The sequence below is a fragment of the Sparus aurata genome, chromosome 22 (assembly GCF_900880675.1).
Source record: "Sparus aurata chromosome 22, fSpaAur1.1, whole genome shotgun sequence".
Taxonomy (NCBI): domain Eukaryota; kingdom Metazoa; phylum Chordata; class Actinopteri; order Spariformes; family Sparidae; genus Sparus; species Sparus aurata.
In genome coordinates, this window is record NC_044208.1 from 10363844 (window position 1) to 10385879 (window position 22036).

General features: G+C 41.2%; 1 protein-coding gene across 3 annotated transcripts in view; it reads right to left on the reverse strand.

Annotated features, from left to right (window-relative positions):
• The window catches only part of fam184ab (family with sequence similarity 184 member Ab), a 164220-nt gene that overhangs the window by 101623 nt on the left and 40561 nt on the right, over positions 1–22036 (reverse strand). The gene's annotated exons all lie outside the window — the stretch shown is intronic.

The window sequence follows — 22036 nt, forward strand, 5'->3', positions numbered from 1 at the left end:
TCTGTAAAAGACAAAAAAAGATGTCTGTTTTGTGCCTTCTGCTCACTTTTACTTAAACTTTTCAACCTCTATTGTACTTTCCCGGCTTTATGTGGCTCTCTCTATACAAACCAACTATATAACCTTCATGAGGATGTTCCAACTTTTGCTTTCTTGTCTCTTGTGTTTCTCTTTGACCTTTTATCCATCTTCATTGTTAGATATGGTACTTGGGGTAGGTAGGAGTGTTGTGAATATTCTGCATTGTACTCTTGACTTTTGCTTTGTTAAAAAAACCCTGAAGCAACCAGGTTCAATAAATGTAGCTATAATCTTTGAATATATTAACCATAACAGAGAGCTACATTATTTACACCGACAGAGAGCTCAAGCTAAGAGATAAGGACTGAACTGAACAGCCTTTAACTTGTGGGTCATATCTCGCTGTGAAAGACTGCTTTTTAAAACAGAAATAATTGTGTTTCATATATTTTCGAGACATTAGTGTCTGGAGTGTCTGACTTCTCCTGGGTTAAAGGCAAGCCCATTCATTTCTGACCCATTCCCACCTCAACCTCCTTCCTATGCTTTTTAAACTACTTCACCTGACTTCCTCCTTTGCTCCTGTCGTAATTAGAGGTCCCAGCCTAACAGTAAACACAAGTACAGCATGTGTTGTATTGAGCTGCTTACACAGATGACACGGCCATGTTTTGGGCATGGTCTAAAGCAGGGGTTCTCAACCTTTTGCAAGCTGGGCCCCCCAAAGCTGGTTCATTGCAGTTGCCGCCCCCCCCATCCCCGGTACACTACCTTGCATAGATAGATAGATAGATAGATAGATAGATAGATAGATAGCCAGCCTAGGCTAGGCTAATATTATTATCATTATTATTATTATTATTATTATTATTATTATTATTATTATGAGTAGTATTAGGCCTATTATCATTACTTGGCTATTGCTATATACTTATATGAGGTTACATGCTTTATTATTATTACTATCATCATTATTATTATTATTATTATTATTATTATGAGTAGTAGTAGGCCTATTATCATTACTAGGCTATTGCTATATACTTATATGAGGTGACATGCTTTATTATTATTATTATTATTATTATTGTTATTATTACTAGGCCTAATAGCATATTATCTGCATTTTTTTACAGAAGCCTGCAGGTAGGCGATGTTAATGTGAGACCTGAGCCTGCTTTGCCTTGCAAAGATCATCAATTCTTGGCTCAATGTGTGATAAACATAGCCTCAAATCATCCTCGATTTGTGCACGGTTGCGGTACTTCGTTTTGAGTGCAGTCATTTTTGAGAATCCTGCCTCACACAAATATGTCGACGCGAAAGGGAGGAGAATCTTCAAGGCGACGTCACAGAGTTGTGGGTATTCCTGCATCAACGCTGCCCAGAATGACGAAAGCGGGCAGGAGGTGTAGAGTTCCTTTAGCCTACTGTCACTCTTCAGCTCAATAAGCTGTTCCTGCATATCAACTGACAGCTCGTTTGCTGCGCACACAAATGGGTCTCGAACCCACGCAAAAGAGCGATAATCCTCTTTAAAGTACGTCGCAAACTGTGTTCTCATTGCTGACAGGTGCTCAGACGCTGATCGAAATAGAGAGGAGAAATCGTGTGACGTGCCTGCATCAGTGATGAAGTCTGCAAGGCTGGGGAACATGTCGCAGTTCCCTCGACTTATGCGGCCGTGCCAGAGGTCAAGTTTTTGAGTGAAGGCGTCCACTTTGTCTGCCAGGAGCAAAATATGAGTTTCACGGCCTTGCAAAGACAGATTGAGGCCATTCAAGCGGTCAAATATATCGACCAAATAGGACAGAGACGCAAGCCACATAGTGTCATCCAGATGCTTCGCCAGATCTGATTTGATTTCTGTCAAAAACAACTTCACCTCCTCTCGCAGCTCATACAACCGCTGTAACACCCGCCCCCTGGAGAGCCAGCGAACTTCAGTGTACAGAAGCAGCTGTTCGTGCCCTGACCCCATCTCCTGGCAGAGGAGTCCAAACAAGCGAGAGTTTAGCGGCCGTGATTTGATGACATTTATGATTTTCACGGATTGTTTCAGCACGGAGTCAAAGAGAACCGGCATGTTTTTAGCAGCTAGTGCTTCGCGATGGACCATGCAATGTGTCCATTTCACAAGTGGAGCTACTTGCTGAACGCGAGCAGCTAGGCCACGCTCACGGCCCGTCATTGCCCGCGCACCATCCGTGCATAGGCCGACGCATCGGTCCCAAGCCAAACCATTTTCATGGAGAAACATATCAAGGACATTGAAGATGGCTTCTCCAGTAGTGTGCGACTGAAGAGGCCGGCAAAAGAGGACATCCTCCTCAATCGCCTTGTCCCGCAGATACCTGACATACATGAGGAGCTGTGCCTGCCCAGCAATATCAGTGGATTCGTCCAGCTGCAGCGCGTAGTAAGGACTCTTTTTAATGAACTCTATCAGTTGCTCTCTGATATCATTAGACATGTCTGAAATTCTCTTAGCGACTGTGTCATTGGACAGTGGTACTGCACTGAGTTTGGCTGCTGCACTATCTCCTATCATTATTCTGCACATGTCTTGCGCGGCCGGCAAAATGAGAGTCTCGGCAATTGTATGTGGTTTACCCAGCTGACCTATTCTTTTGGCCACTACATACGACGCCTCCAAACACTGTTTAGACACAGTGCTGTGCACTGACATGGTTGCCTGTTGCTGATGGAGGCCATCAAGCTTTCTTTTAAAATATTCAGCCGGTTTATCTTTAATGCCTGCATGCTTTGTTTCGAGGTGCCTTTTTAGTTTGCAGGGCTTCATGCTGTCATTTGCCTGCACCTCTGCACACACGACACACTGGGGTCTCAGATCAGCCGTGACTGTGAACCCAAACTGCAGGTATGATTCATCGTACCTTCGAAGCTTTTTTGCAGCTGGTGGTGTGTCGGTTGCCTTGTTGGTCCTCACTAGAAATCTCTCCATTTCTGTTTGATTTTGAAATAATTTGAATGTGGATTAGTTGTGTGTTCAATAAAGTTATGCTATGATGTAACGATGTATGCGTGTGTTTGGCTATGTTGAGAGACTAGTATCGGGGTAATCAGTCTGGACTTAGGCACGATCTTTAATAAAAACGAACAAAATAACAGGTAGGCAATGCAGATTTTATTTTAAGACTTAATGACAGTAGTGTGTGTGTGTGTGTCTTAGTCGCGTGGGTGTTGCAACACGGTGAAAAAGGTTAGCTAAATGCACTGCCTAGCTAGCAGTTAAAAAACTACTGGATAGGGCTGAGATGGAATAATCTTTAAAAAGACAGTGGGATTAGTCTTTAAAAAGACTGTTTGGGTGTTTAAGTATAGACCTAAATAAATCGAGATTGACGACAGATAGACTAGCGAGAGCTGGCACAAGCGAACTTGGCAAGAGACTAGACTAGAGTGAATGGAGCTGCGTGAGTCAAATGCAGTGATTTATTTTTGTGTGAGAGTGAGTGAAGAAACTTTTTAATTTACACCCACTCTCCTCTCTGCTCTGGTTGCAGGCTGGACTGCTGCGCGAGGTACTGAGAGACTGACCGCCTGTCAGTGCTATTGGACGGGGGAGGGACTCACGGCAGCACCCGCTGCTCGTTGAGCACAGTGACTGCAGATTGATACGTGATTTCAAGTCAGCGTCTCCAAACACCACAAAAATCTCCAATAACACCAATTAAAGTCGCTAGATTCATCGCTAGTCACTTTTGACAAAACATTTCGACACGGGGGGAGGGCGGATTTTCGTGATTTTTTTTTTTTTTTGTCCAGATTTTTTTTTTTTCCTCCCGTCCTGTAGCCTACTCGCGCCCCCCCGGGGGGCGCGCCCCACCGGTTAAGAACCACTGGTCTAAAGAGTATGGGATTTTGCTGCCCAACAATCAACAAACAATTAAGTTGATTTTTGAAAATACAAATGAAACAATTTGATACTCAAAAGAAACACAATGAAATATTCTTGCAGCACTGGCTTCTTTAAAGAAAATTCCACTTCTCATAAAATTCCATTAAACACTAGAAAATGCCTTGTTGATTACTATTACTATTGTTGATTATACTTTAATGGTCAACTCTCTCAATCCCTTCAAGACATTTCAGCAATAGTAGTGTTAGGTATGATAGGGGAGCTAAGTCATAACATTTTAATAAGGTACTAAAAGACAAAATTCTGTGGTGATCAATGCAAAATATGCTGCTTTATCTTCACTTCTTTAAAACTCTCAAATCTTAAATTTTGTAACTCTAAATTGCTTATCTGCTGATTTTCATATTTCTTTGTCTGACTTGATACCAAGTCACCAAAGCCAGGAGGACAGGGAGATTCATTTTGACGCTCTTTGTCTCAGGTTGTAGTGTTGTAGGCTGAGATTTACTCAATGTCTGGAGCATTTGGTCCTTTTGTCTGAAAAACTGTGCTAAAGTCAGAAAAATACATGGATTGAAGGATAGTTTGTCAGCACTGGGAGTGCAAACCAAGAGTCCTACAGAGCACATCAAAACAAGCATTTACAGATATCATGAAATGATTATTGACTTCTGGTATCCAGCAGCGCCTCATTTATCCAGTAAAATTAAGAGAGAAAATTCAAAATGAAAGCAAATCAAAAGTAAAATGACCACCACCAGAGAAAGTAAACGGTCCATTGATGTTTGCTAAAAGTTACACTAAATGAAATGAGGTGTGTTTGGACTCCAACAAGCTGCCGAAGACTTTGAACTGGCAGGATGAAAGCTACCATGACAAAGCTAATTGGTAGCCTTTGCAACAAGGTGGATCCCAAAAAGTGACTGAAGTAACCTGCAGACCAAAGACACAAACTATAGGACGGTTTGTACCGTAAACTGAATCCACAAAAGACAGCAGGTGCCAAATTATGTCCCTCTGGACTGGTTTCTCTGGCTTTACAAAAGATCAAAGAGGGAAATAACAGATGAAGAGATGCTGGTCCAACCTCAAAGGCTCTAATGACTCCTAACTAACTCTTACTGGCTGTAATTTCCTTTTATTTTACCCTCACAGGCCTGAACACACATGTGCACACACACACACACACACACACACACACCTTTCTCATCTCTCAGCTCCAGTGTCTCTGTTTCCTGATGAGACTTTGATGATAATGACGATGTCTAATGATGACCATTTTCCCTACCTTAACACTGGCCAGTAGTCATTTTCAACCCTGTGGCAGTGGAGCTTTGTCTTGTGAGTGCAGTGGGTGTGGGCACATAAAGGAGAAATTGCAGAGTGATGAAGAAAGTACGAAGCACTGATGGAAGTACTGTAGTGTAGCTGAATGTGGAATGGATGCCTCTTTCTATATAAGGAAGATTATTTTAAATGTTCACAGATTTAATAAAAATCGGATCATCAAAGGAATTGTTCAATACGTGCAAAAAGTGAATTGTACAAAATTACATTTTAACATTTATAAAAGGGTTATATCAGGTTGTGTCTTGGCTCTGGATAGCTCTGAGAAAACCAGTTGAGACTGGCAATTCCTTGTCCAGGTCAAGAAATGCAGCATGTACATAAGTCCAATAAAATGGCAAATTGACACTTTTAATCATGCTACAATGATTAATTGATAAGCTGGTAACTGTTTAATGAAACCCCAACTATTTTGATTTGATGTCTGGTTTATTTGGTTCACTATTGGCGACATCTTGTAGTGCTTTAACTGCTTGTGACTCAAATCTGGCAAACAGGATCAGGCCGTTCAAGTGCCATCATTCAACACAGCATGAGTGCTGGATGAGAGTGTTTGGTACAGTTTTGCTGTCTGGGTGACCTCTGGATGACAGTAAACTGATTATCCTTGGGTTGCGGATGAAACAACAATTTGAAGTATCATTTTGGGCTTCGTAAAACACTGATAGACATTTTTCACCATTTTCTGACATTTATATAGACCAAACAACAAATCGTTCTTTGGAGAGAATAATCAAAAGATGAATCAACAACGAATATAATCTGTAGCACTTGAATGCCTTCCAAAGCAGTTCAACTAGGCAGTACAATCATAGGCTGCGAACAAATGCATCCTTGCAAAGCAACTCTTGGGTAAACGACCGCAGCATCCCTTTGAAGCCCTTAGTGCTAAAAATAACATCTATAAAATATAAATAAATGGTAAATTATCTAAATCAGTAAGGATAACCTTGCCTTAAGCGAGCCTGCATCCTCAGCACACAGCACTTTTTTAAGACTTGATGTAACTCACGTTTATATATGAATGTGATCTGTGCTTGTCTTTGAAACAGTGCACAGACACATTTCTTCCTTTCTGCATTAAAAGGTCAACAATAAAGTTTTTCTATTCTAGTTGTACCCCTAGGTTTTTTGCTTCAGTTTTTGTACGAATTAAACAACAAAAATTTGACATGACATACTGAGATTTTAAATTCCGAGTCTTTGCTAAGCTAACCAGCTGCTGATTGAAGTATTTTATTTAAAAAGAGAGATATATCAGACAGGTATTGATCTTCTCATCCCAGAAAGCAAATGAGTGTTTCACATGTGTCAAACTATTCCTTTAAGATCTTTTTTGTTGTAAGAGACTTTTATGACTACCTTTACCATCACTTCACAATATGAAAGCAAGTTGGAGTCCAAAGCGGAGGCTGCTTTCTGAAGTAAAGCCTTGCAGATATGAATGACTGTATTTTGGAAGCAGTGCATCGATTTTTTTGCACACTTGGGGATAAAATCGTTAACCACGTGGAAGAAGGGCAGCGGGGAGACGCAGCATTTAATTGCTGCAACAACTATTGATGTGTCATTTCGCTGGCAGAACCCTTTTAGATGCGGGGCTGTCGCAGAGGGTAGTCAGTTTAGTGGAAAGCTGGTTTAGCAAGCTATTAACTTCATCATTACTGCTGCGCACCAAACTATTGTTCAGTTGATGGGATGCCAGGCTTTTCCCTCTCACTCTATTTCCTCTATCTCAAGCCTTAACCCTTAAGTCACCCACTGCAGTTAAAACTACACTCCCCTTCAGAATTGTACTGCAGTAGACTTGTCCTTTATCAAAACGTCTGACCACTGATATTGTTCCGAACACTACTCATCTGAACAATGTGATGAGACACGAGTGCAAAAGCCTTCCAAGCTGCAGCGAGGTACATTAGCAGCTAATTATCATTACCTGCTTACGCTTATTATCACTTAATCATTGTCTAATTGGAAATTACATTTTTAATTTGGAGGAGGGAAGTCTGTGGTAACAAATTTCTGCTTTCATTATGATTATTCTTCATCTCTCCTGCTGAACTAAATAGATATTCATTAGTCTTTAAACCGTCTTTGTTCAAACCAAAGTATACAGGACGATAAGGAGGTTTGTAACTAAGAGAGTGTGGTTTAAAGACAGTTTGTAAACCAGGTCTACAAACTGTCCGAGTTCTGTTTACAATTCAGCATTGCAGCACCATAAAAATAAGCTTTCAACAAGAGTACACACTAGAAATTAGCTGATTAAAGCTAATATTTGTATCAGTCTCTGAAATGTGCTGCATCATCACTGCGCCTTCCACCACCACCATTACAAAGTTTAATATTTCTAAATAAATAACATTTGCAGACTGAGGCAGCGTGCCATCTCATTTCCAGAGCCTCAATATTATGCGTTTACCGGGAGTGAATTTAACGAAGCAGAGAGAGGAGATAGGAGGCCTAATTACTTTAATTATAATGCGCGGCTGTGATCTGCTAAACTGTAAGGTGCACCTTAATCCGTCAGCTAATTATGGGATGTTCTGCGGTGGTGTAAGTGGCGGCGCGGTTGAGGTGGGGTTGAGCCGATGAGTAAAACGCAAAGTTTGGCCTTAATTAAATGCAGAATCCATGATCAGTGGCGGAGCATTTACAGCGTTAGACCAAATAAACTGCCATCAACAACAGATTTTAAATGAAAAATCCTGTGGAAACGAAGTCGTGACTCGCTTGTTAGAATCTGCTCTGTCAACTGAGGAGGGGTTGGAAACCAAATGAAGCGAGGCGTGCTGCAGACTGTACATGTTTTCTACTCCGTTTTTTGGGGGGAAAGCTTTTAATGCAAATGCCTTACATAGCTTTTGAACACTGCTGAATAAATCAAAAGCCCACTCACCACAGTTCTTTTAGACGATAACGTTCGAATGCTTCAGTTCTTTACAGACCTCGGTCTACTTCGTGTGGATCGTTACTTATATACACTATTCCAAATGAAATCGAGAGCAAAGAATAAAATATGTAAATTGAAAGCAGACTTGCACAACAACACAAGAGCCTCAACTGAACTGAAAGAGCAGTGCCTCAGACTATTGCAAGTGAAAGATGAAATGATTACTTTCCATTTGGGTGCTCAGGTCAAGGCATTTTCTTTTTTCAAAAATACAAAAAAAACAAAAATTAAATTAATGAGATGTCCAAGAAAAACAATCAGATATTCTGATATAAACATCTGGCAACAACACATTACTCAATACAAAGTTAGAGATCCTTTGTTAGCATCAGATAAACTTTAAGTACAATCCTTGTGCAAAAAGACAGGTTTAGAGTTACGATGCATATGCCTCTCAGAATGATCACAAAAATGTGAACATCACATCAACTTGGAAAATTTGGGTAAACAACTTTGACATCATATAGGCAGACACATGTCACATTATGTATATGTAATTTCTAACACTAACCCAGAATCACTTTCGAACTTTTGACAATGGAAACGAAAAATTAACCATTATCATATGAAACACACTGAACTGAACTAAACCAGACTGCTTGTTGGAAGAGATCACTCATAACGACAAATCTTCTTTGCAGCGTCCATGTTGTATCCACGTCACGACTGAAAAGCTAATGAAACTCAAATATGAAGAAAGACTTAACTCGGGAAATGGGAGCCTCCGAGGAGCATTTGAAAGCACGATTACTGCTGAAACATTTAGCAGGGAGAAAAACAACTATTTTTGTCAAAGTTTATTCACTCTAGTCAAAGTGAAAGATCTGTCAGGCAGATCATCAACAGCAAGAGTCCTAAACAACTAATTAAAATTTAACTCTTTAATAAAAGATTTATTCTGATGGGGGAAAAAAAATTACTCTAGTTTTTTTACTGCGTGCACCATTTTTTTATGCTCTGTGTAGATGACTGAAGACAAGAGCGGCAAGTCATCTATTCAGCAGCAGTAATAAAATGTCACCATTGAAAGACTCAACAGTCTTCAAGTTTCACTTGTAATGGCTTGATCTGCAGTGATGCTTTGACTGAATGAGCCTAAATAAATTCAAGATGGGCGCAGATTCACAGAGACTTTTGCGTCATGTTTTAGACGCCTTCTATGCTCGGGAATGTGTACACAGGCCCACAGGTGGAATGAGGTATTATGCATGTAAACAGTGACTTGCACCTCTTCACTGCTTGCAAATTCATTTAGAGAGGGATAACGCACACAGCAGCAAATCCAGGAGAACATCAGCCACAAATGATAGATCCTTCTTAGGGAAAATACAGCACAGGTATAATAAAGGAAGCTTATGCAGAAAATGTAAATCTGAGCCTCGCTACTTGATTCTGCATAAGAAACAGCCCTGAACACAGGTGGTACAACAAACGTTTACCTCAAATCTAAATCCAAAAACTAAAATTTTGTTCCTGCCAGCGGAGTATTTTTAGCTCACAAGCTGTTAGCAAGGAAGCCACAATTCTGCACTCTGGTGGGATATTTAACCAGTTATTCTGGTCAGTGCCAATGCAACCTAAAAACATATGGTCTGTGTTTGTGTTTGTGTGTGTGTTGTTTCTGTATTACATAACTACTAAGCACCATCTGGAGCCATTAGTGTATTGTAAGTTCTGAGTGCATTTTATTGTTCTTTCTGCCTCTTTAACACAGAGAAAAAATTGGTTTCTGTTGCGTAATGCTGGAATTCATCTGAATTATTTTATGGAAAGTGAAATTCAAAATATCTCGAGAACATCTTGAAAGTGTTGCTAAATCATTTTTATTTTTTAACACAGATAAACACAGAGTGTTGAGGCAGGTGCCTGGCTTCTCTTCAATGTCTCGGATGGTTTAATAAGTGTTTAATATTTTTGCAATAAAGCATGTTTATCCATGACAGATGCAGTGAATCCTCCTCGTGTTGCAGGAAGGAAAGAGATAATGCGTTTGTGTGGCATGCACACACACTCACACACGTATTTCGATAGTTGTGAGGACCCTGATTGACAGAACACATTCCTTAGGACCTAACCCTTACCTTAATCACATCACAACAAACTGCCTAACCCCAATATTAACTCTAAATGTTAACACTGATCATGCTGCTGCCATTGATTCCCCATAGTCTGCCAATGATTGGCTTACCCTTATGTCCCAGTCCTTCCCAATCTCACACCTCATACCTTGAAGGCACAGTTCGCCCAAAACTGTAAAATGCAGTCATTATCTACTCACCCGCATGAAGATAGAAATTCAAATGAACCGTAAAAGAACCACCTGGTTGTAAAATCGTCACTGTAGCTGCTAAGCTGAAATAATATTGAGGGTCTAAATAATGTTTTTAAAATAAATTTGGGACCTCAGGGTTTCTGAGGGCTTGGATTTTGCTGGACACGCTGACGTAAAGCATATAAAACCCAACCGTATCTGAGTTCAAACAGCTGAAAACATCCATCAAAACAGGCAAAGTCATCTGCAACAGGAGAGGTGGGTTAAGATGTCAAAGACGAGTCTTAGGGCCACATGAAGAACAAAGTTGGCATCTGGTTCTTTTCCGCTTTTCTGGGTTTTTGATCTCAATGATACAATTGGGATGCAGCCCGTGCGCTGTCTGTGGCTCAGTGTGTGTGTGTGTGTGAGTTGATTACAGTCTATGCTCTGTCTCCTTTCATCTTTCCACAGGTCTTGGCAGCGTCTGGCCTCTACAACAGCTCTTTGCTCAGGTTTCATTAGGGCGGACTGAGGGGTTCATCCCACTCTCTCTAAGGATTTGGAGTACTATTGAATGAAGCCGGAAAACTACCAGCTTTTCTTCTTTTTCTTGCCGACTTTATTCAGCCTTTGTTGCCACCGTAACATCTCGCACAACACCTAAAGCTAAGATGTGTGTATAGCTAACCCTCTTTCCAAGGGAATTAAGATCATATCAGACGACTCCACGCCTCACTATTGTCGCCTGATGCCAATATTAAGTGTTAAAGAAATGAGAAAGAAATCATTTGAAGAGTTGGTATTGACTGGAGACTGTGTCCTGTTGCAGACCTTCAATTCATGTCCATATATTACCACATCCCTAACAAAGGTCTTTCCCAACCTTGACCTTGCTATTACAACAATCTTTTCTGAACCTTTTTTCTGTGGATATCCAATCAGTGTTGATAGTAAATCTAGGAATTTAAACACAGGTATTTATTTGATTTAATTAAAAACTTTTACAATCATCACAACCCGACCTAAGGTGGATAAAGGATAGGAGAACACACATGGGTTGTATATACCACTAATGTCACAGGCTGAGCAAAATGATCAAAAAAATAGACAAAATCTTGCCAAAATGCTTAATTTGACCCTGGACAAGGCCCGGATTTGTCACAACCCTGCACAAGGCTGGACAAAGAATGGGAGAACACAGGAGCTGTAATAATCTTGCCACTAGACCATTTGAGCTGAAACTCCCTGCCCCCATCATGCTCCTGGAGGGAGGGGCCTGCTCAGGGGGCGTCACAACCATCGCGCGTAATTGGACATCGTCATAAAATGTGATGAATTGGCCCTTTTATGATGCCATAGCAAATAATGTAGAAGGGAGAGTCTTAGACATTGGCATTGGATGAAATCTTGGGTTCTGTAAAATCATCTTGTACTGATCTTCACGTCTGTTGAGTGGGTTGCAAAGATATACCCGGGGAAATCAGCTTTATTTCTTTCCTTTATATTGGCAGTAATCAGCAACAACATCTAAAGGCCCGCACACACCGCCCAGACTCAAACCAACAGCCAACTGCCTTTATCCGACGACTCCGATGCCTCTCTTCTGACCCGTTCGGCAGAAAAGGTGCTTTGAACACACCGCTTCAACGTGCTGCCAGCTCCGCAGTAGCGTGTACGTTCTGCGTTTGCACGAGATGCAATAAGCGGGTGGCGCTACATGAAAACAGGAAATGATGAAACGGAGTGCATAGAAAAACAAAGCACACACAGTATTCCGCCTCTCCCACACACCGCGCTGATTCGCTAGCACACCGCCAATCAGAATGGCCAAACAGCTAGCACACAACCAATCAGAATATCCAATGGCTCAGATGGCTGACAGCCAACCCTCTCAGACTTCACATGTTGAATCGGAGCAGACAACGTTCGCGCGGTTCCAAAAGCTTCCAACGCAGCTGACCACACCAAACAGATTTGTTCCTGACCTCGTCCGAGTCTCCCCAAACGCTTCAGACGTCCAACGGTTAGGCCAGTGTGTTCCTGCCTTAAGATGCCAATTAAAAAAAAAATGCATGTTTTCCACAATCAACAGACCATAAACGAAGTATTGACACGGATCTTCTGTTTATACAAACCTGTCTCCAATATATTTAATGTTTTACTCATTTTTGTAAATGTATGCATATTCTGAATGTGATGCCTTAAGTTACATCAGACAACTAAGGAATGTGAAAAACACCTGTTTGGAACTTTTCACAGGTAAACAGGTTCATTGGTAACAGGTGATAGTATCAATATAAGGATTGAAAGGGGCATCCTCGAAAGGTTCAGCCGTTCACAAACAAGGATGAAACGAGGCTCGACAATAACAGACACGCTTCTTTTAATCTCTGTCTGCAGATGTTTGCCGCATTATTCCGAGAAAAAAAAAAAAAAAGATGTTTTGGCCTCCGAAAGTTCTTGACATCAGCATAACTGCTATTATGCTTTTGTGCATCTGCAGCTGTTCTTCCCACACAAACAGCCTCAAACAGATGAACCACTGAGCCGATGGCCTGCAGCCAGAAACACGTCGACTAGGGCGACTTACTTATTTATTATCTTTTTACTTGTTTTATTTCCCGTCCAGTTATCCTGTTATCTGTCCATCTGATCAGCTGGCTCGCTTCCATCTCATTTTGGTTCACTGATCGCTCAGACTGGACTGAACTCAAGTGAGTTCAATTACAATGTGAGAAGTGAAAGGCTGCTCTCATCGCTGAGGACGCACTTATTTCCTAAGTTTGTGAAGGACTGTCGGGTAAAAATGCATCAAACTTGGAGATTTTTGAAAAGCAACATTGCCACATGAAGTACATCACACTGGAAGACCAAAACAAGAGCTGACAACCACGAGCCTTCATGGTATACAGCTGCATGGCAGGTAGGAGACACCCTTCATCAGGTCTATTGTTTATTGTATTGGAAAGAGAGATAAGCAGAGACACCAACATACTCCTGAATTTAACCGTTACTGCTGGCTCCATCAGTTCTACGAGCTTTCATAACTCTTTCTCTCCCTGTGCTGCAGAATGGGCTGGGTGGGAACAGAGGATTAAATAAGAGGAGAGAGTTTATCATTTATCCCTCCGTCCATCCGCCGCTCTCTCCCCGCTGTCGCCGACAGGCTAGGAGGAAAACACCGTGATCCGATTACGATTGTGAATGTGAGTGCGAGGGAGTTTTTCGGTGAAGGGATGTGTGTATTTGAATTATAGACATCACGCCCCTGTGCTGGACAGACAGAAAGCTTAAATCCCTCACAAAGGCAGTGTGACCGACTGCTGCAATGTGTCTTTTTAGAGCTGCGCCGAGGTTTAGATAGACCGCAAAGGACGTCAGAGATGTTAAAGGGCTTTTTTGCCACACATTGATGCACGGACAGTATCTCGGGCGGCTAGTGTTGTGGTCGGTAATCTTCCTGCAGAGCAGAACTGCAATGATTAGTCATTTTATGAATCAGTCCAAAAAAAATTTTAAAAAGAAAAATGTAAATTTTTAAAGCATTTGCTAGTTCCAGCTTCTTAAAAGGTAGGGAAGGTGATTCTGGAGAAAGACAGTTGATGGTTAAGGCTCATTGCTAGGTCGTCAAACACAAACCCTTAGGGTTAGAATTTCAGGCCTAATACTGACCCTGCAAGTCCTTCAATAGCTTTAAATGGAAAGATTTGCTGCTATTCTTTGTCCTTTATGACAGTAAATAAACACTTTTTGGGGATCTGGGCTCCTACTAATCTTCCAGCTGACCGGAGCTGCAATAATGAGTTGAATAATCAAACGAAAGACAACTAGTCGCCAATTATTTTCATTATCTCGGTTCGAATGTCATAAATGTATAATTTTATCCCATTTCAACGTTTAAGTAAAGATCTGTTGTATTTATCATATGAATTGTTGAGAAATGGCCCAAAAATTTGTTTTGTGAGGTTACAGTGACCTTTGACCTCCATCGCCAAAATCTAATCAGTTCATCCTTGATTCCAAGTAAACATTGGTGCCAAATTTGTGGAAATTTAAGTTCACAAGAATGGAATGGATGTGATCTATTCAAAAACTGTAATATTAGGGGACGGCAGTGCGATTTTTGTTGTAAGTTCATTCATCGTCATTTTCAGATGTTGAAAAAAAACCTCTTCAACTCCAACCACTCGTCTGTGTGTTTTAATCATTGGGGACAGCAGGAGAGAGGAGGAAAGATCCTGTGTGAGGATGGAGCGAGAGAGAGACAGGGGGAGGATTAATCTGTCTGTGACATGCCGCTTCAACTGTGAGTGTGTGTGTGTGCGTGTGTGTTTGGTGTGTATCTGTGTAGGTGAACTGCCTGGCAAACACAGAGGGCTATGAGAGGATGAGAGGGTGGAAGATGAGAGAGTCTGGACCACTTTTGCCTGATTTATGGCATGAGCGGGCACCGCTGCCCTCCATCTACCATCACATCAAAAGATCTACTCTTCATGCACCGTGGGGACGACCACACCTTCGTGTTTTCTTGATCAGGCTAAAGCTGGCCTGAGCATCTCAACTGGATTTCTCTGTTAGAATCCAGGCTGCTGAGAAGCAGATGGAGGGTCTTACTGGTCTTCCTGTGAAGACAGTCTTGCCAAGATGCCATGTACTGCATTTTCAGCCTGGAGATCAACAGAAGGGATTAATCCCAGGATCCTGGGGCTTTCCTGCCCAGACTCTCCCCACGTTGGGAATCTATATTGCAAAACTGTATTTTGTTATGTAATGCTTAAACATTACTACTTTCTGAGGAGGGATTGTTGTACAATTACTGGGAAAGGAAACATCCAGAGCGGCAGGTTTATTTCTCTGAACACATGCTGTCATGTTAATACATTTTCCCCCTAATCCAGCACCTGCTCTTAGTCTATTTCACTTATAGTTTCATATCGGTGCATTCGTTCTCAGCAATAATAACCACGGTTTCTTACAAATTACAGCTTTGTTGCTCTCTGACTGATCTGAACGCAGTAGTAAATCTAATTCCTCACAGCCGCAGATGCTTTCATATTTGGCAGCTGGAAGTCGGACCAATCAGCAAACTATGGGGTTTCGCTTTAGATAATGACAACAAAGAGCAGGGCAGTTTTTTTTTACTTGAATAGAGTGCCTTGTTTGGTTGGTGGCCCGTGATTCATTAAAGGCTCAGCCAGGCGCCGGCAAAGTAAATTTGGTCTGCCTCCGCTGATGATGTCTGTAAGCCAAGCGAATGCCAATTTAGCCTGACCAGACCACAGTGAACCAGAGGATATTTGGCAGCTGGCGTAGACCTACAGCAGGGATAGGGATGCACCAATCCACATTTTTCACCTCTGATCCGATCCCGATACCTGCATTTGGATATCTGCCGAAGCCCATACTATTCAGATACAAGAGCTCTGTTTGCTGTAATATTATTATTATCATTATTGTTGATTTTATATGAGGCTGAAATAAACTCCTCTCTACAGGTAGGTCTACAAGTATGATGTACGTATGTATGCATGTATGTCCCAAAAGGGCAACTTGAGGTAAGTATCAGGTCAGAAAAGGAGGTCAGAAAAACAGGAAATCCTGTTAACAGGAAAAATCCTGATTCCTGACGTTTCCTTTCGTCTTTCTGTCCCCTGGCTAAAAATTCCTTGTGCTCTTTCATATGGTGCTTTTTAAATGTTTAATTGCTTTAGTGGTGTTGTACGTCGCAAGGGAGCTTCCGCCTCTCTAAATAACAGCTTTGCAAACATTGCATTTTGCTGCCTTGCTTTGGAATGGAAGTTTCCGATCTGTGAATTACGTTGGTATTGGACCCGATACAGAGACTTGACCAGATCGGCCCCTCCCTAAGCAGGGATTGACATATTCTGCTGATGCAGATTGTTGGGAATACTAAAGAGTATCTAACACGAGTGCAAATCAATTAGCTAAAAACAAAACAAGTTGCAAGCAATTAACACCAAAGATACAGACAGAAAGAATTGAGCTTGACCTATCGATCAATAAGCGCAGTAAGGAGTTGTGCGATAAACTGAAAGCATGTTGTTTGTATGCATGTATAATCACTGTTGTCCTATCACGGTTTTAAACATGTTGTGCTGATCAAACTCCCACCTCGGCATCAGAATTCAGATGTTGCCGCGCTGCCAAATGTCAGTTTAGACAATAAGAGATGATATGTTCAACAGCACGGAGTTAATAGACTGACACATTTTATTCAAAGGTTGAGACGATTAACAATGGATGATAGCCATGGAGAATAATTAAGACACTGTGACGTGATTGTGTGATGATTCAGTTATGTAACAGGATGTACTATTCATTATGTAAATGCTTGTGAGTTAAAAGGCACGCGTCGGCCTTTATATTTATTGACTGCACAGCAGAATAAACACATGTCCCCACATTTAAATACTGTGGGAAAGAAATGCTAATTTGTTATGTCCTAGTCAAATGTTGCTTTCTAAAAAATTAGCATGTGTTCCTAATGTCAACACCAATTATGGTTTGCGTCTAAGATGTACACATATTTGTGATGCGACTACATTTACCCCATAAAAAGGCCACTATAATTATCAGTTTCTCAAATTATTCTATTTTTTTTTTTATAAATATTATTTGCTAACTGAGGTTCTGGTTTCAAATGGTTTTATTGTGGTGTAGTGTTTTTACTTACTTTTTTACACTAGTCAACTATTCAACTGGTCCAAAAATAAAAGTTTAACATCTGGGAAATTAGTCCTTAGAAACATCCCCCCTTTCTCTTTTTATTTGAAATTCTAACTTTCATTCAAAGGTGGGAAAAATATAATATTTGAACTATAACGAGCTGTTCATAATCTTAATTTGAGAGGGCACTAAATAGAGGGCACTAATGAGTAAAGCTATGCTGAGAGGCAGAGTGTAGATGCACCTTAGATTGTGAAATGACCGAAGATATCGTCAACTCTGGAAAAAAGTAGCTGCATAAGTCTACATAACAACAAATCTCAGGACACACCTGGCTTGTCATTCAATTGAGGCAGCAGTCATCAGAAACGACTGGAGAAACTGACTGTCTGACCGGATGATTCAACAATAACAGCAGCAAATATTAAATTCCAGGAACGTGGGATAGGTAGGTTGCATCCCATACAATTGATGCTAAGAACGTATTATGTCTTAGTTCAAATTGGTTTAAAGCAGAGAGAGGGCCAATTAGTCGACGCCAATATGACATTTTACAAACTAGGGGTGGACCAGACAAGGCTGATGAATCGGGCTGATGGTCAATACCGATTATTGGTGTCTGTGTAATTTGTGTCCCATTGCTGATAAAATAAATGTATTTAAATGCACTACTTCGGCTCTAAGTGGAAGTATAATGTAGCAGAAAATGGAAATACCAGTACCTCAAAATTAGTGTGGTACTGGTAAATTCCATCACTATCATTCTCAACTTTGACATTCTTTTACTGCAAATGTATATTGGGGCCAGTTATCAGTCTCCTTGGTTACTAATAATCTGTGTCGAAACCCATTACAAACTTTTGGTATCAGTGGAACTCGGCTCCGATCGTGGTTGATTAATTTATGTATGTATTGGGATATTCATTACTTTGTGTTTAATGTACGATCATATAGATCTATTAATTCAGGTATTAATTACTTTGACTCACATATTCAGTTCAACAGTTAATCAGTTTCTAATAAAGTCAAAGATTTGCTAATTTCTTCTCTCTATCCTTTTGTCAGAGCCTCAGTCAGGAAGGTTGGAAGGGAAGATGACAGCCTGCTGGTTGTGAGTAGCCCTGAGGAGCTCTGGCTGTTTGCCCCCTCACTTACACACACCTCTGCACAATTTCAAACATCGTCAATATCCACTGATTCTTTCCAATAGGTTTTTTCATATACCTACAGTTTGAAGTTGACTTTTTGATTGTTGACTCAGTCATAGTACCCAAAAAGACACTGTCAATGGCAGAAAGCAGGGCAGGCCAACCCCATTTCCTCCTGCCAGACCAGACTCAGGGACACAGAATGAATGGACTTAAAAAGTACACCAAATTTAATCAGGATTGCATCTCTTGAAAATATAAGTAGTGTAGGGAGTGTCCAAAACAAGCCCTAAGGTAAAAATGTTTGTTGTTAAGCGGTTCCAAATTGCCATACTGGACGACACGGAGCAGGGCAAGGCACAAGGGTCATAAAAACAGGATGTAAACTTTAAGACGGTGTCTTCTTCATGGTGTTGCGCTTGACAGTATGCATATAAAGTTGACTGAGGCGTTTGTGTGAAGTATGAAAAACGCTAAGTTGGCTGTGAGGGAGGAGGTTTGAAACTGTTTGATGATGAAACAAACACTTCCAGTTAAGAATACTAACGCCTGTACTGTCCCTCTTCTTGACCTCTGGTCCTTCAACGCCACATGAAAAGAAACAGCAACATTCTTTGCATTTCCACTCACTCTGTGGAAATAAAGAATGACTGCAAGAAAAAACTCCTCCTCTCTGGTTGTCACTTGATAGAAAATAACTAAATGCTGCTGAAAAATCCCCACATTCATGTCATACCCATTGCCTACATAAAAGCGTCTGCCCATTTTCAAAGGGATCCTACCTGCCTTGTGTCCCGTGAAAACCCTTGGCAGGATGCCCTATAGGTTCAAAAATGGCTCTGAAGTTTGGTGGTGGGTTTTAAAATGAAAGAAGTGCTGGCAATATTTGAATTTTGTCTGAACTTTTAAGGCATTTGAAATCTTGGAAAGTTGAGTCAGCAAACTGCACACAGCAGGGTGGTGCTCAAAGGGAGGAGAGAGTAAAAAATATCCGAGTAGAGCGCTTACTGGCTCCGGTTTAGGATGCTGTGCAAAGTTTTGATTGATCATGTGTCGTGCTATGGACCGTTCCAAGGATTGTGCCTGGCACCAGACTATAAACTATAGACTATCAATTAGTAGAAACAGTGTGTCCTTCATCAGTGTGATAAAAGAGCTTTGTTTTTACTTAAAAATCTAATCTAGTGCAGCCTTAAACGCATTAGAGCCATACTACAAATTGAGAAAGGACAAAGCCATTACTATCTTGATTGAAAATGTACCAGGCCTTAAAATATGCACTACTTCTTCTTTGTCTCTGTGCTCGGCAAGGTATTTGTTTTACATGGGACACCAAGCTGCCTGCTCATGGCTCACAGCCCGGCAGAAATACGGCTTTTATCCCGCTGCCGTTTATTTAAACTAACCTTCAAACAGTAAAGGACAAATGGGGGTAAAATAATTTAAGGCTATTCAAAGCACAGATTTTTCTCATAGCTCTTATGATTGAGTACGGCGTTTAACATGAAGCATATTGTATATTACCGTACAAATGTGCTGACCGATGCCGTTTCTCAATGGAGATAATCTGCAGAATGTAGCCAACATGAGTGGATCCACAGAATACTAAAGTTAATATAAACAAGGTGCGGAGGAGAGATTGTGTCGTGAAGATCATGGCTTTGGGTTAATAGCGCTTGTCTGAACAGGGTTAAGAGGTGAGAGCCAACAGCATACACTTAAAGCTGAAATACTGATTCGAAAGCAGGCAGGTAAGAGGGAGTGTCAGTGTGTGTGAGTTCCAGCTACAAACACTTTGGGACCAGGGTGTCCTGGTGAAACCGAAGCAAAGACGGCTTACAACTGCAACATCCTGGATTTTAGTCTGAGCACTAAACATGGCGTGCATTTTAATATCTGTCTGTGTGTCGGTCCATCGCTTCTATCCAGACTGAAACACCTCAACGACTATCTGATAGACTGCCATGCATTTTCGTACACACATTGAGGCTCGCCGGAGTATGCACCGAGATTATTTCAATTATGACCTGGCTTTTACTCCAGTGCCACTAGCAGGTCAAAGTTATGACTCATTGTATGGAATATCCCAAATTTTGGACAGAGGTTCCTGCAGCACCACCAGGTTCACATTTGTAGCTTTGGTTGAAAAATCTTGACAACTATTAGGTGGTTTGAGAGATGAAGTCATGATGTCACGTATGCAATCCTTTTAGTATTTCTTTTATCAGTCTTTCTAAAGAAATGAAGTGGGTTCCTGGGGTAAACTTTATTTAATTCAAGACAAGCCACCACCCACTAAAGCAGTAGTTACAAGAAGTGGAACCCTTCACAGAGGGTGTTTCGCCTTTTTGCTCCCTCTAGCCTCAATTATATAAAGAGAATTTTCAAAAAATTAGGGTAAGTTCTACTGAAATCACACAGTCAAGGGTGAATACTATGGCCACCTTGTGGAGCACCAAGACATACAGTGCATAATTGGACGATATCAGCATCCATCCATGTTTCGTACAAACAAAAAGTAGTCAAGATACAGTCTGATCCAATCCAGGGAGCAAATTTGTCAAAATTGAGCATTTATGCTCAAAAATGGCACAAGGGCATATCTAAATGTAGTGCCTCAAGTTTGTGAGGTCCCGTAAAAAAAAGAAAAAGAAAAACTAAACTAAAGGGTGCATGAAGTATTTCAATGACTCCAGTCTGATCGCTTAAGGCGCTCAACCCTCAGAATGAGAGCCAAAACTTTAGACTCTTGCAACAATCTGAGGCCTTAAAATGTAAAGCCTTTAAAGGACTCTTTCTCAAATTGAGGACCGACATGTATTTTATGTCTCTCATCACACACACAGACACACAGACACACACACATCCATACAGCCTCATTACCCTGAAGTGTTTCAGATAACACCAACTGAGAATAACTCAAAAGTAATTTCTTCTCTCTGCTCTCCACCCCACTCACATCCCTCATCCCTTCCCACCGTTCGCCCTGTCTCAGCAGATATCAGCAGAGAGCAGGGGAAAGAGGAGAAGACAACTTGCTTTCTTTTTGAAGAGAAAATGTGACACTCTCAGGAGGTCCACGCTGCGGCTGACAGGGTAGCAACAGGATGGAGGAGAGGGGGAAGGAAAAGCAATGAGCCTGTGGAGAGTAGTGCTGACACATCACACGCTCCTTTCTAGCTTGGTTTCTCCATCTTCTCCTGTATCTGATTCCCCTCACACAGGCCTACCCACACACACACCCATGCACTGTTAGCCCCTAATCTCCTTGGTCTGCCAGTCGGCCTTTCATGTTTTCCCCACAGTCCTCCCAGCATGCTGCAGTTGGCCGCGTGCTGCTTCAGTGAGGATTGGAAGAATTAGAAACAGTCTCCGTCAATCTGTTCATTTTGTTCCATCTCGGCTGCAGGTAAAGTTCATGAATATGAATTGAGCCTCACTGAATATGCTAAAAATATCAGCAACCAGTGTGGATTTTGAAGCCAGTACAAACAAGTACTGATACTGATCCTGCCTTCAAGGAGCAAAAGCGGGTTTTTTTGATCCACTCGAGGGTGTGAGAGGAGTTGGAATCGCAGCATTGTCACATTATCGTCTAGTATAGGTGGCAGACGTGTTAGCAAACATTTGGCTATTGGCATATCCAGCAGACAAAAAACAACATTAGCATTTAATTGCATTTACCAATAGTCCAGTATCTACTCTTCTTTTACCTTTGGCTCTTTAGCCACTGACAACTCCAC